General features: G+C 49.3%; 1 protein-coding gene across 2 annotated transcripts in view; it reads left to right on the top strand.

Moving 5' to 3' along the window:
- Positions 1–14,067, top strand: part of TENM2 (teneurin transmembrane protein 2) — an 883,834-nt gene that overhangs the window by 640,915 nt on the left and 228,852 nt on the right. The window lies entirely within an intron of this gene.

Here is a 14,067-nt window from a genome sequence, read left to right as displayed (position 1 = left end):
CAGAGTCGAGTCACCCAGACGGAGGAGCTTGCCCACACCCCTCCTTGGCCTCTGTCCCGTCAGCCTGACCAGGAATCTCGCCACGTGCCCCTGGACCTGAGCCAGGCTCACCACCCAGGCCGCGCTTTGGGGACTCGGGGAATGACTTAGGGTAGCCGATCGGTGAAGTTGCTGGGGTATCTTTCTTCCCATGCCAAGCATGTTGGCATCCTAGAAAATACCAGCGAAAAAGGCCAACTCCCAAACAGCTTTCAACACGCATGTAGAAACCCCTCCCGTGAAGAGGGGGAAGGGCAACCCTGATCATTCTGGCTCTGCCCCTTCGCCCTCGGGAGTGGGACTCCCACACTTCCCTCATCCTCGAGCAGCCCCCGTGGTGCCTGCCAGAGCAGGGCTGGTCCAGGGGTTCCCAGACCATTCTACCCAAGCTTGCCTGGTGACCGTGCACCCCCAGAGATCCTGGGCCCTGAGCAGGGCAGACTGTTCCTAGCCAAAATCTGATGGGAAGTTTTCACTCTCTCCCCTAGTATCCTGTGCTCATCTTAATGTGGAAAAATAAGTTTCACATTCCTTACCAGTGGCATCTCAGGAATACCCTCCAAAAGTGAGAAGGCTGGCACCCCCGGGAAAGGCTTTGCAGACACCTCGGACACCCACGCACCCCCGTTTCAGTCATGTCTGCTACTCGCCTGCCTCCTGAAGGCTGGGACCGTGAGGGCGGGGGAAGGGCATTTGTTGCTCCCACAATCACTTCTGTAGAAGTTCTGTGTTGTTCAAGGTCGTTTGGTGGGCTTCCCCAGATAACTGTTCAGGGGGGCTCCGTGGAAGCAAAGTGAATTGTCTTCGGTTGCCTTCGGGGTCTTTGCATGGTTCGGCTTTGGGTCAGAAACGTCTTCGGCAAGGGCCCCTGAGCTCACTGCCCAGGCTACGTTCTGCGGAGCTGGGGGGCGCTGCCGGCCTTCCCCGACACCCGCCTCGGTGCTCCGCCCTCCCTGGCAGAGAGACATAGAGGGCCGCCGCCTGGTGTGTTGGGCCGATGGTTACACTGTGATGGTTTTCTGTAGGGCCGCCACATGCATGGGGAACCGCAGAGGGAGAGCCGAATGCTCTAACCGGGTATGTAACGTGTAAATGAAGGGTTAGGACACCTGTGTATCCTCAGCCTTGCGGCCATTGGAAGCTGGACCTGAGCATCTTTGGATGGTTTATTAGGTTATAATCATGCTTTAGGTCAGATTATGCTTTGACCCTGGAGTATTGAAGAATAGCTGATGACTCAGAATGAGTGACGTCATGAGTCCATTTACCCAGCAGTAATGGAGAGCGTGGAGACACGGGACTGCTCTCGGCGACTCCCCACAGGGGGTGACAGGTCCGTAAGCGTGGTGGGGGGTCAAGATCCTGAGTTCTGACCTCGACCCCAGAGCTCCCTTTCTCCTTCGCCTTAACCCAACGGCCTTCCTTCTGGGTCTCGGTTTCTTCAGAAAGACGTGGGAACATGCTGTGATTTACGCGCAGCAACTCCCAAGTATGGTGAGGATTAATTAATGTGTATAAATCACTTTGAAGATGAAAAGCAGTGTATTATTAATGACAAAGCTTCGGGGGCGTAAACAGTGCATGGCAAGCGCAGAGAAAAGTGCTGTTGGGAGCGCCGAGGGGTCGTGCCTCCCCAGAAACAAGCCACCGGGGGGGGAGGGAGGAGACACGGAAGCCAAGGCCTCCTGGGGGGAAGCCAGCATGCTGAAGACCTGAGCCCAGCCTGGATCCTACGGGACTTCGTGTTCCACCAGAACGTGACAGGTCCTGACATAAAGGCCTCAGCTGAGGACATTTGTGGATGGGCACTGGGCTCAGACTTGCAGTGAGTCAAAGGGCCCTTCTCTCATGTTCAAACCCATCAAGAAGAGTCTCCAGAAATGAGTCATCTGGAATAGCTCAGCCCCATGACGCGTTCCCCACAGATCCAGCATGTGGGTGGGTGTCCCAGCAGAGTGGTGTCAGCTGCACGTGGGGAGAAGTCAGGGAAGGCCCCCCATTTCTGATCTTACAGCTGGGCTCGGCGGTCTCATGATACACTCTTCCCTTCGAGTCTTCCGTGTGGCGTTCTCCCTGTGCGCAGAGCCCTGGGACGGAGTATCCCCGCGTCGACCACTCAGGGACCATTTGGGGCAGAGCATCGGCCCTAGTAATGAAGGGTTGTGGGTTCGACTCCTGGGCAAGGGCACATACCTGGGTTGCAGGTTCCATCCCCAGCCCTGGTCAGGGCATACGCAGGAGGCAACTAATCGATGTGTCTCTCTCACATCGATGTTTCTCTCTCTCTCCCTCTCTTCCCCTTCCCTCATCCCCTCCAGTCTCTCTAAAAATCAGTGGAGAAAATATCTTTGGGTGAGGATTAACAAACAAGAGAAAGAAGTGCTCCTACATCCTTGGGTAGCTCAAGGACTCTCCTTGCCTGCACCACCAGAATCCCTCAGACCCCTACGTTTCTGAGTCCTGTGAGCTGTGTCGAGCTTCTCGCCTGTGTTATGCCGACTACTGTGTCTGTCCGTACAGTGTGCATAACAGTCACTGGTTAGAAACTTGCCCATTTGAGCTTTTCCATTCAAAGCATGTTTATATAATTATGAAAGTCGAACCATCACCCCAGCCCCCAACATACACTCTAGCAGAAAATAAAATGGGCAGATGACTGTCATTGACAGGAGTTGATGCTGAGGCCCAGAGGGGCTAAAGTCACATGGCCAGTCAGTTGCAGGGCAGAGATAGGCCCTTGGTTACCTGGTGTCCAGACGAGCATCTCTGCCCTGACCACGCTCTCCTAACGTTTACAGTTAGCCGTGTCCTCCAAATACTGCATGAAACCTACATGGTCCTTTTTTGTAGCTTCAATTCACTTTTTTTTTTTAATCCTCACTTGAGGATATTTTTCTGTTTATCTTCAGATAGAGTTGGGGGAGGTGATCAACGTGAGAGGGACACATCGAGTGGTTGCCTCTCACACGACCCCAACCAGGGCTGGGGACGAGCCCTTGGCCGGAATTGAACCCGCGACTTACTGGTCTGCGGACAGGTGCTCTAACCGCTGGGCCAAACCGGCCAGGGCATCAATTCACTTTTTCTAATTTCGTCCTCAGCAGAAGGGAGAGTAATAGGCTCCTCTCCCGAATCACCTTCTCACGGTGGACAGAGCCGTCTCTCCGCCTCGGTCTCCTAGCCCACTCCCCAGACCCTCTGTGCCGGAGCTCAGCAGATTGTCGCCGTAAAGAGCCAAGAGTCAACGCTTTTGGCTTTGCAGGCCGCGCAGTCTGTCACAACTAAGCGTTGTTAAGCAAAAGCTAATGAATACATCAACACACGGCCATGGTGGTACTCCGAGGGACTTCCGCTGTGGGCGCTGGAACTCGAATTTTACGTATGTTCCATGTGTCATCCAATACTCTCCTTTTGATATTTTCTTCCCAGCCATTCCAAGTATAAAATGATACCTGATTACCTCAGGTGCTATTAACACGCAAACAAAAGCCAGGCGGCAGACAGGTTGTGGCCCATGGGCCACAATTCGCTAACCCCTGTCTGATTATATTACTGTAATTTTTCTAAGATTCTTTTCTCGGACTGTTTTCACCTCTACACACACACAAAAAAAACACAAACACACGTTTTCAAACTGGCGGAGTCCAACCAGGTGTCTGCTGTGGGTGGGCAGGTGACCGACACTTTCTGACATTGCAGTCTCATTTCACGATGAACAATCACATCTGCCCTCCTGATCCACACCCCGAACTGGCAAAAGCCAGCCCCTTTTCCCCTTTCTGCAGGGTGAGGGTCCCCATCCTAACAGACGGCTTGAAACGACACCCCAACTCGGATAGAGGGGAATTGTCTAGCAGCTTTATCCCAGATCCCTTGTCCTCAAACTTCAGTCACCCCAACTTCCTGGGCAGAACCTTTGCCTGTTCAAGATCACTCAGGGCCTGCTGCCCCGGTTGTAACAGTCCGGGTCTCTGAATGACGTCATCACTTTCTTGTCCTAGGGTCATTTTCGGTACACCTAGTTTCCTTACAAGGCACCGAGTTTCTGCATAGCTCCCGCACAGCAAGGAGGAAAGATGCTTTGGATGTATGACTTTGCTGTTTAAATCTAGATGATCCTAGAAATTTTAAGGGGAGAGTCAGCACTACAGTTCAGCATGACACTGACCTCAGGCTACCACCCCCAGTTAAAAACAACACGTAACACTCACGGACTTACTGACAAAAACCCCTCGCGTGGCTGGGAAGGGAGACAGGAGACCGAGAGAGAGAGAAGAGCGTTTGTGTCATCCTAAATTCGTTTTTAGCTCTTCAGATCTCTGCCCAACTAAAATACATATATATTAGAAAGTCACCTTGTCTTTTTTTCACGACGGTAATTCCTGCCAAACATGAAACGCTGTGTTTTAAGTCAGCTGCGCAACGCTGTCTTCTGACACTCGGCTTTGATCCGGGAAGAACACGGGCCATCAACATGTCAGAATGTTAAGAGTGTGGTAATTTGGGGTGCTTTCAGTTATTTCAAAAACAATGAGGGATTATTTTCTATGGAAACTAAAAGCGCACGGTGTGTTTAAAGTTGCTGCACTTGAAAATTGATATGTTGAGACACAGACTGATGAGTCCTGTGTTCTCAGCTGCTATTTCGTGTGTATTCCCATCTCGCTGAACAGAGCCGGTTTGGGGAAAACAAAGAAAATGACAGAAAATAATGCGAACAGCACCCTTACCTGGTAGTCTTTGTGAAGACCCAGTCTGGGGGGGGGGGGGAATGGGTTTTCACATTCAAACTCGCTGCTCCCCGAGTACCCAGAGATGCTACCCCTCTCCCTCCTTTGTGAGTTCCGAACCACATATTTACTTCCTATTATCTAAAGGGCACAATTCTAATGATTAAACCTGAACCATCTGACAAATGGCATTTCCACGCAACTGGCCGGCCCTGAAGGGTCAAACCTGGGAGTTCGCCACACAAAGAAGGTAACGGCCCAGGAGTGCGTCAGGGGACCGGTCATGCTGTCTTTTTGGATGTTGGGAGCAGCCTTTTTATCTAATAGATATGGTAATGTGCTCTTAGCCAGGTAATAAAGTCCTGTCCATGCCCACATAACTGCACCCCTGATTTCAAAGGGTTTGTCAATTTGCAGAAAGGAAATGAAGTCATTAGGGGGGTCTCCAGCGCCTAGCAGCCTTGGGGTGACGGTTGTATCTCATGTTTGACATTCACAAAAGACGAGTCCCTTTATTGGGGTGATGGCCCTTGTTTCTCCCTGGAAGACACCTGTCAGAAATCAAGGCAGTCGGCCAGCAGGGGGGGCCGTCCCACTCTCGTGGGCTAACCCAGCGGATGAGGACGAGGAAGCCACTCTTGGTCCTGACGCCATGGAGCATCCTCATGCCAAACCAGAGAGGAAGGAGTGAGCAGCTGCACCCCACACCCCTCAAGGACCATGACAAGGAAGCAGGGTACTGGGATCGTCCGTCAACCCAGAACTCCTGTCTCCACACAGGACGAGTCAGGGGACATGAGGGTGGAGGGGTCACCACCCGCCTGTCTGTCCCTTCATCACCACTCAGGCCTCTGTCCTGGACTTGCCTGGGAACCGTTCCCTCCCTCCCAGCCTGAGTCCAGCAGCAGTAATGGAGGCTGTGACATTACGGTCTCCCTCCTCACACTGTTTATTTAATTGGATGCCGCAGTGTGGTCGCTAGGCCCACTGATCCCCATTTCCCGAGTCTTTCATTTGTCTTTTTATCTGTACTTGTTCCATGATTTAGGATTCTGGGTTCAAATCTTGATATGTATACTCAAAAGCCATATGACTCAGGGCTTGCTGTTTAATCTCTCTACACCTGTTTCCCATCCAAAATAAAACAGAAATGGAGACGATTCCTACCTTGTAAAGACGTTTTGAGTGTTCATTGAAATGATGGATACAACTTTTTTTCAAATGCAATGTGTTGTCATACATGGTAAGTATTACTGTATGTATTCTCAAGGGGAGAAAAGGTTGTCGGTCAAACTATGACACGATTTCTTAGCATTTGAAATTTTTATTTTATATTTTTGGAAAGAGGTAGTCACAGACCACCTAGACTGATGCCCAGCCATGTGAGTAGCTGGGTCCTCAGTCACCCAAGCAGACCGTGCACTTCCTGGCCCAGGGCAGGCAATCACCGATTAAGAGGTGTACTCTGGCCCTGGCCGGCTTGGCTCAGCACTTAGAGCATCAGCCCTCAAACCAAGGGGTCACAGGTTTGATTCCTGGTCAAGGGCACATACCTGAGTTGCAGGTTCAATCCCCCACCCAGACCAGGAGGCAACCAGTCAGTGTGTCTTTCTCACATCAATGTCTCTCTCTCTCCCCTTCCCTCCCTTCCACTCTATCTAAAACATCAATAGAAAAAAATATCCTTGGGTGAGGATTAACAACAACAACAAAAGAGGTGTACTCTGATTTCAGAGGTGTGTAAATATTCGCATCTTAGAATGAGTGAGCTAGGGTAGTCCCTAGCACATGAGCACCTAAAGATAAAAGGCCAAAGTGAGAGGCGGCAAGCACTTATCTGAGATGGAAAAAAGCTATTTGGAAAGTGCTGGTTCAGGCAGAAACCCAAATAGTGTTCCAATCAGGAGGCAAAGGCCCGGGGTATTGATGAGAAAGGGAAGGAACAATTACATCAATAGAAGGAAGGCATTTCTATTGGTGCAGATAAGCTAACATAGTGACACTAATTCTAAACAATGTTTTAATTTTTTTTTTCTTTATTGATTTTAGAAAGAGGAAGAAAGAGGAAGAGAGAGAGAAACATTGATGAGTGAGAACATAGATTGGCCGCCTCCTGCATGCCCTGCACTGGGGATTTGGTCCACAACCTGGGCATGTGCCCTGACCGGGAATCGAACTGGCGACTTCTTGGTGCATGGGTCGACGCTCAACCACTGAGCCACACCAGCTGGGCTCTAAACAACGTTTAGTCATATCTGTTTTCTTGTTTTCCTTGCAGACGGTTCTTTGGGTCACAATGTCATGTTAGGCGCCGTCTAAAGGTCATTTTGTCCTGTTTCAACATTCCGAAACCTTGAGGAAGTTCTTCCGGAACGGCAGCTCCGGCTCCATTTTAAAGTGGCTTTGTTTATATTATTTCTCACACACAATAGAAGCTCAACTACATGGAGTTACTGCTCTTATTGTATTGGCTACCACACTCCTAGACCAGGTCCATTGAAAAGTATAAATCCGGTTCTGGGGTCATGGTATCCCCAGAACAGTGCCTGGCACCTTGTAAGCAGTCAGTAAATATTTGTTGGATGAATGAATACTGTTTAGGGTGAGGGCGGAGTTGGACCATTTGTGGAAGGCATTGTGAAGTACCCAGACTTTCTGATCCCTGTTTTCACTGTCCCTCCATGTAAAGGGAAGTTTACATTCCCTGATGTTTTCTAATTGCCTCTGTTCCCAAATTGCATTTCCAAGTTAGAAAGCATGTAGGCAAAGGAACAGTTGTGGGGTGGGGGGGGCTGTGTGAGCACCACAGTTAAGCCCTCTAGCAAGAATCTGGTTCCCTGACATCCAGAGAGCTAGCCGAGTGAAACTAGCAAGTGTGGGTGTCTGGCACGCGGCCACCATCTGGCTCTCACATTACAGAAGTGTAGCAGGATTTAGTTGGAGTTCAAGGTGAAGAAGCAAATAATGGCATAAATCTGAAAGTCTCCTGGCTGCTTCTCTGTAAATGAGGATGTGCTAAGAAATGAAAGCAATTGCTACAAGGCACCAAGTAGAGAAAGGAACTATTATATGGTGAATTAGGTCTGTGTACACAAACAATACAGAATCTCCTGTGCTCTGCAATGCCCTGCTTCGCTCTGTAGCCTCAGACGGCACAAACCTGACCCAAAAACGAACTTTCATAATATTTGGATTGCTCTTAAGGTCACCTTAAACCAGACGTCCTGCGTCCTTTATTGAAAATTCCTTTATAGAAAATTCATATTTTTGTCATTAAGAATAGACACCCAGAACTTTTGCCTGAGCCCTTTTCTCATCAAATAAACCATTTATTGAATGGATGACTAATAATAAGGTCCTCTGCATTAGGAGAGCTGATGATCATCAACTCTGTTAACATACTTAATATTACTATAGCCCTGGCCAGTTTGGCTCAGTGATTAGAGTGTCCGCCCGCGGACCAGAGAGATCCGGGTCGGGTTCCCGCTAAGGACATGCACCTCAGTTGCAGTTTGTCCCCTGCCCCAGTTGGGGTTGTACGGGTGGCAACCAGTCAATGTGTTTCTCTCGAATCGATGTTTCTCTCTCTCTCTCTTCCCCCGCCCCTCCCTCTCTCCCTCCTGCTCTATCTGAAGATAAATCCAAAAATGTCCTCAGATGAGGATAAAATATATATATATAACTGTAAAAAAGAGGCCGATGCAATGCATGTTCCACTTATTTTTTCTTTATATTATCAACTTCTAGCCTTAAATAAACATGCAAATATTGGAATGCTTCAGAAAATATAACAGTACTAAGCTGCACGCTGATAAAACAAGAGCTTTGTTGAAGAAAATATTGCCTCCCATCCTTGAAAAGAGAAATTGATAAGATGCACAATGTGTATCATCTTTCAAAGGCTTTTATGTCCTAATAAAAAAAAAAAAAGAACTACCAAAGCTACGGATGAGAAGGGAGGACCAACTCGGCCTCCAGTCTCTGTCTTTCTTTCACCGTGACTTCTTTCACGGCTGTTAGGGAAGGACCTTCCACGGGGATGGGTGTTCGGAGGAGTCGGGTCATTAGTGGGAAGATTTGTGCCAACATGTCTGGCACTCCCTTAGGGACATGGGTCTTTCTAAAAGAAAGACATGTTGCCTTGCTTTTTGGCCTTGGCCGTCATGATACCGTTCTGTCAGTTTGCTGGCTTGTATCACACCATGAGTGTTTTGGAGGCACGGTAATGAAGTTGATTAGACTTGCCTCTGTTCCCCAGGGAAAGGTGAGTGGCAGAGTGTCAAGTGTGTTCTGTTCTGTGGGCCCCGAGAAACAAGATGACACCTTGCAAGGGAGCTCCGTGTGCCTTTGAACAAGGTGCATTTTTTTGACACTGGTTTTGAGGCTACCTTATGCCCCAGATTTTACAAACATCGACTTCTGGGGCATTCGCTAAGTCAGAGTACATGTGTTTAAACTTTCTTTTAATGAGATTTGTAGACTTCCTGAATCTTGAGAGAATTGTGGGTTAAAGACTTTTTTCCCCCATGAAAAAAAAAATTCTTGTGACTTTGTATGTTAATTTTACTTGTTAATTATTTTATATTAATTTAATATTTATTAAATGTATTCTATTAAGTTTATGTTTTTCCACTGGGCAAGAAATTTTATTTAGGCAAGTGATTAGCTGGTCACGTTGGAGGCTGGAATCTGCTGACTGGCCTCAGAATCTAGGACATTTTTACTTGAAATGTTTTCCTAGACCTAGAGTCTAATAAGCCACCTCAGAAAGTAGTACAGTTAATAGGAAGGTGTAGAGTTCCCCGAGAAGTGATGTTGTGCACAATGTCCCATGCCATGATGTTAGCAGGCACATAACAGCCACGGAAGGCATCTGAGTTTCATTTTTCCCAGATCCTTCAGGACATGGAAACTTTTATGTTAAAAAGCTATCTATTAACTCATTGGCATGAATCAAAGGTCAGCCATCCATTTTTATTTCCCTAGAAACGTAGAGTGGTCTAACCGTTACACAATAAGAAATTGAGGACATGTGGGTCTATCTGTATCCAATCTCTTTTTGTGAAATGAAGGCAAAACTATAAAGCTTCCGCCCCGGCCCTGTGGCGCTGGTGGCTGGGTGTTGTCCCAGGGACTGAAAGGTTGCCGGTTTGACTCCTGGCTATAGCACATGCCCCGGATGCAGGTTTGCAGGTAGGGGTCATGTAGGAGGCAGATGACCAATATTTCTCTTCCTCTCTCAAAAAATCTTTAAAAAAAAAAAAAAAGACTACAAAGCTTTGGGGGGAAAAAAAGAAGCAGCAGCTGGCCTGCAATTAGCTGATACTTGGACCACAGTAATGAAGTGTGGAGGGCCACGGAAGGACGAATAAATACTGAGATGGAATATTATTGAGATGAGAAATAAGAAAACAAGACGCTGTGAATAGAATAATTAGAAATATTCACCAGCAACACAAACCAGAAAATGCCATGGATCAGGCAGGATAACACACGCAACAGTGAGAAGACACGTGCATGGTGAGAGATGACCCTCAGCGTACCCACGTCCACGCCATCTTCCACGTAATTTCCTGCACCGATACGTGCAGCCGAGCTAATCAGATAAAAAGCAATCCTGGAGAATTGCTTGGAGGTGCTGTTTCGCCACCTCATCCTACATCATTAAACTTTGGGTTCCCTCATGAGCATCTTAGATAAATAACAGTGGACAGCTCAACATTTATCCAAATAAACCAGAAAGCCACCATGATAAAGGAAATTGAATTTATAGACACGGCAGGCTCCTGCCTAATAGATGAGAGTAATGTGCCTAATGTTGAACATCCATCTGTATTTCAAATAAGGTGTAAGAAGGGGGGACCTCTGAAGAGAACTCCTACAAAATCATTTCTCACGCAGTTTGGTTTCTCTCCGGTTGTGTCTAATGGATGTCCATGTTATTCTGCCACAATCTTGGCTACGGAAAACGGCGTAAGAGATGGAAAGAACAGATGTGCATGTTGGTTCCCAGGACTGCACTGAAAGTCGGGGGTCAGAAATCACCGGGATGACCCTGGACGCCAGGGAAGGAGCATAGGTTTTTTAATCAAGCGAAGGCATTCTCTGAGGTCTTCTTTTCCATCCTGATCAGAAATTGACGGAAGGGAGGAGAATTATCTTGTACCAGGCCCCTTCTCTGCCTTATTTCGCCTAGCTTCGTGGCGTAAGGGAAGGTCCCGCGGGGATATTTGCGATCACCTTACGACTTGAGCTCCCAATCGAATTCAATGGATTAATGAGAGTTCATCGTTTAGGAAAGCTTCCTCATTCCTAATGGAGCGAGTCTGGGTCGAAGACGGAACATGGATATTCTCCAGCTGTAGGAAGTCTTCTGCCCCAAGTCCTGGCCGGTGTGGGGGCAGTGCAGGTCCGGGAAGGGCAGCCAGCCCCTCTCCGCAGCCTGTGGGCGCACGGTGCCCGGGACCCCTCCCCTGGACCCTGTCCCGAATGTTCTGGTCAGGAACATTTCTTAGCATCTGCACATTTTAATGAACTGTTTTGACAGGTGAATTTGGTCTGACTTTAAGGAAACCAACCTCTGGTCCTGTTGCCAGAGTTTTCATCTTTCGCGGGTTTCTCCCTCCTCTCCTCGGAACATCCGCCTTGAAGTATCCTGGGGACACGGCCGGGTTTCTCCTGCTGTCAAGTTTCATTTTTTTTTAAAGGAAAATATACACATTATGGTTCGTTTCAGACTTCTAAAAATATTGCTGGTATGCCGATCGGCATGCTCTCCCCAGTTCTGTTCGCCCCATCCCCCACCGCCACCATGGTTCTGGGGGTGGGGGGCTCTTTGAGGTGAAAGTGCTGTCTGGGGGTTCACGCGTTTGGTCTTGTCTGGGAGGAAATACCTCTATTCCTTCTGTGAGGACATGGATTCCCATTGCATGGCATTTTATTCTTCTCTTCAAAACTGCCAGGAATTAAGCCTTCGGAAAGGTCAGCTGACCCAGCGGTTCTGTCTGCATCCTGATGGAATACCACTTCCTGATGGCTCATGTTAATGTCAGGTGACACGGAGACTGGACCCTCCCCAAATACCTGCGACTGAGTGGATCTGGCAGGAAGAAAAAGAATTGTGTGTCATGTGTGCGTGACTCAGGGATTTATTCAACAGGCTGTGTACCCCACCCAGGGCAAATGCTGTCAAAACATGAAGAAAGGGAGGGAAAAAAAACAGAAACACAGAGATCCCAGGAAAGCCAGGCCTGAGCTGCTCTGCTTGCTGAGCACCCTGCTCACCTTACCCAGCCCTCTGCCGTTCCTTCGTCCTCACACGCGACCGCTGCCTCGCCCTCCCCAAAACTCCCGTGCCTGCCCCCCACGGGCTCGCGGAACCAAACAAGACCTGCCGAAGGGGGAGGACACCGAGGGTGGGCTGAGTCAGTGCTTGGCTTGCCTCCCCTTCAAAACCCACTTAGCAGGGCGGATGGACGACGGGGCTTCTTGGAAGGGCCGGTCTGGAATCGCTCTCGGTGGGAACATGAGGGGAGACTGAGGGGAGACTCCAGGCGTGAGCACTAACTGGTGTGAACTGCAGGAAAAAACAAAGGCTTCTTTATATCACGCACATGCTGTCTCGTGGGGCTGCTTTGCGCTCATCATGACGTAGGCCAAGTAGCATGTAGACCCTCACAGCAAAGAATGTGTTCATACAGAGAGGGGAGGAAACATCACAAGGGGAAGCAAGCATGCACAGGGAGAAAAATCATGGGGAGGCATTCCTTTGAGTGACTGGAGTAGGTATGGCGTATATGTTGTTTTTTCTGGGGACAGAAAGGGGGAAGGAGGCCAGATGAGTAGCTAACGAGAGTTGTAGCTCCCTTGGCCTGGACAGGAGAACAGCACATGCTCACCACGGCCTCGTGAATGAGCGGACGCTCGAGCCTCGTGGCCGGTTCAGATGATCCTCTGACTTCGATTAAGCTGGTTCTCATTTTTCTGCTGAAGGATAAGGCTGCAGTTTTAGCCCATCTGTTCACAGCCCGGTTCCCGGCACCCTAAGAGACTCTCCATTTATCTTCGGAAGCCAAGGAAAAGCGCCTGGTGGGAGAGGGAGAGGAGCCAGCGGCCCGGGACAGATTTCTGCACTGCTCCACGGGAGGACAGAGCATCTCCGCCCTGCGGCGGATCGCGGCTGGGCCACGGGCGTCCGCGCAGGGCACCCTGGTCTCGTGACTGAAGGTTTGCCACGTGTACACAGAGGCTCTCGGCGAAGAAAAGAATTCTGATGTGGGGCTTTTAAGCCTTCGAAAGCGCATCAAGCGTAACACTGACATGCTCTCCCCGTAGCCTTGGAACCCTAAAATAAATAATAGAAAAATTGCGATTTAAAATGTAATTCCCACCGCTAACTGGGCCCCGCTGCCTAGATGAGTAATAAGCTTCAATAAATGTGTGACAGGCACAAGGCTCTTCAGTGTGAAGAGCGGTGAGGCCCCAGAAGTAGAAATAGGTTTTTCACCGTGTGAGGGATTATGTTCGGCCTGACGGTGGAGCCCGTCCCCAGGGCCACAGCTGCCTGTGCCCCTGCGGCCGAGTTGCCCAGTGGGAGGGACACAGGCCCTGCAGCCTCACACAGCCCCCCGGCTCGGACGAGGGAGGAAGGCCTTTCTCCCACTTAAGTCGGGATTATCAGTGTTCGGTGCGTGCTTCCCCTTGAACTTCTGTCCGTCTTTGCTAGCGAGCTGCCGTTTGGGCTGGGCCAAAGGCGTGGGCATGGTTTGGCATGCTGGTTGCTGTTTTATTTTTACGCACGCACGCTCATCAGCATATCTACGTGTATTTCCTTTTGAACATCATAGACGGTGTTTACCTTTCATTCCAAGCAGACCCCACTCTTCACTGGAGATGTTCCTCATGTGGGAACTCAGAAGCGAGCACACTCCCTCCAGGAGTCTCTTCCTCTCAAGATGTGTTGTTGAGAAACTGTTTGAGCCCATCCTGCCTCCTGGTCACCACGGAGACTGTGAGGTCTTCACGGATGAGTTTGAGTGGGGGTCTGAGACAGGTTTGGGGGCTCAGGGACAGCAGGGCACCCATGGTGAGGAGAGTTGATTACCGGCGTTGAGACAGGTTTTCTTTTTCAGACGTTGTCAACACAGAAGTCCCTGCCTCTGTTCCTTCTTGACTCAAACAGTGACCAATGCAACTTGATGCTTCTAGGAGGATTGTTCACCGGGGTCAGGAAACCTGATCTTAGTTGTAACCGTTCCTGTTTTAAGGATTGGCCGGGCACTGAAGGAGCCCAGCAAAG

This window comes from Molossus molossus, unplaced genomic scaffold (assembly GCF_014108415.1).
Source record: "Molossus molossus isolate mMolMol1 unplaced genomic scaffold, mMolMol1.p scaffold_m16_p_4, whole genome shotgun sequence".
NCBI lineage: Eukaryota > Metazoa > Chordata > Mammalia > Chiroptera > Molossidae > Molossus > Molossus molossus.
Note: the sequence above shows the minus strand (reverse complement) of the source record. Positions and strands in the feature narration are given on the sequence as shown.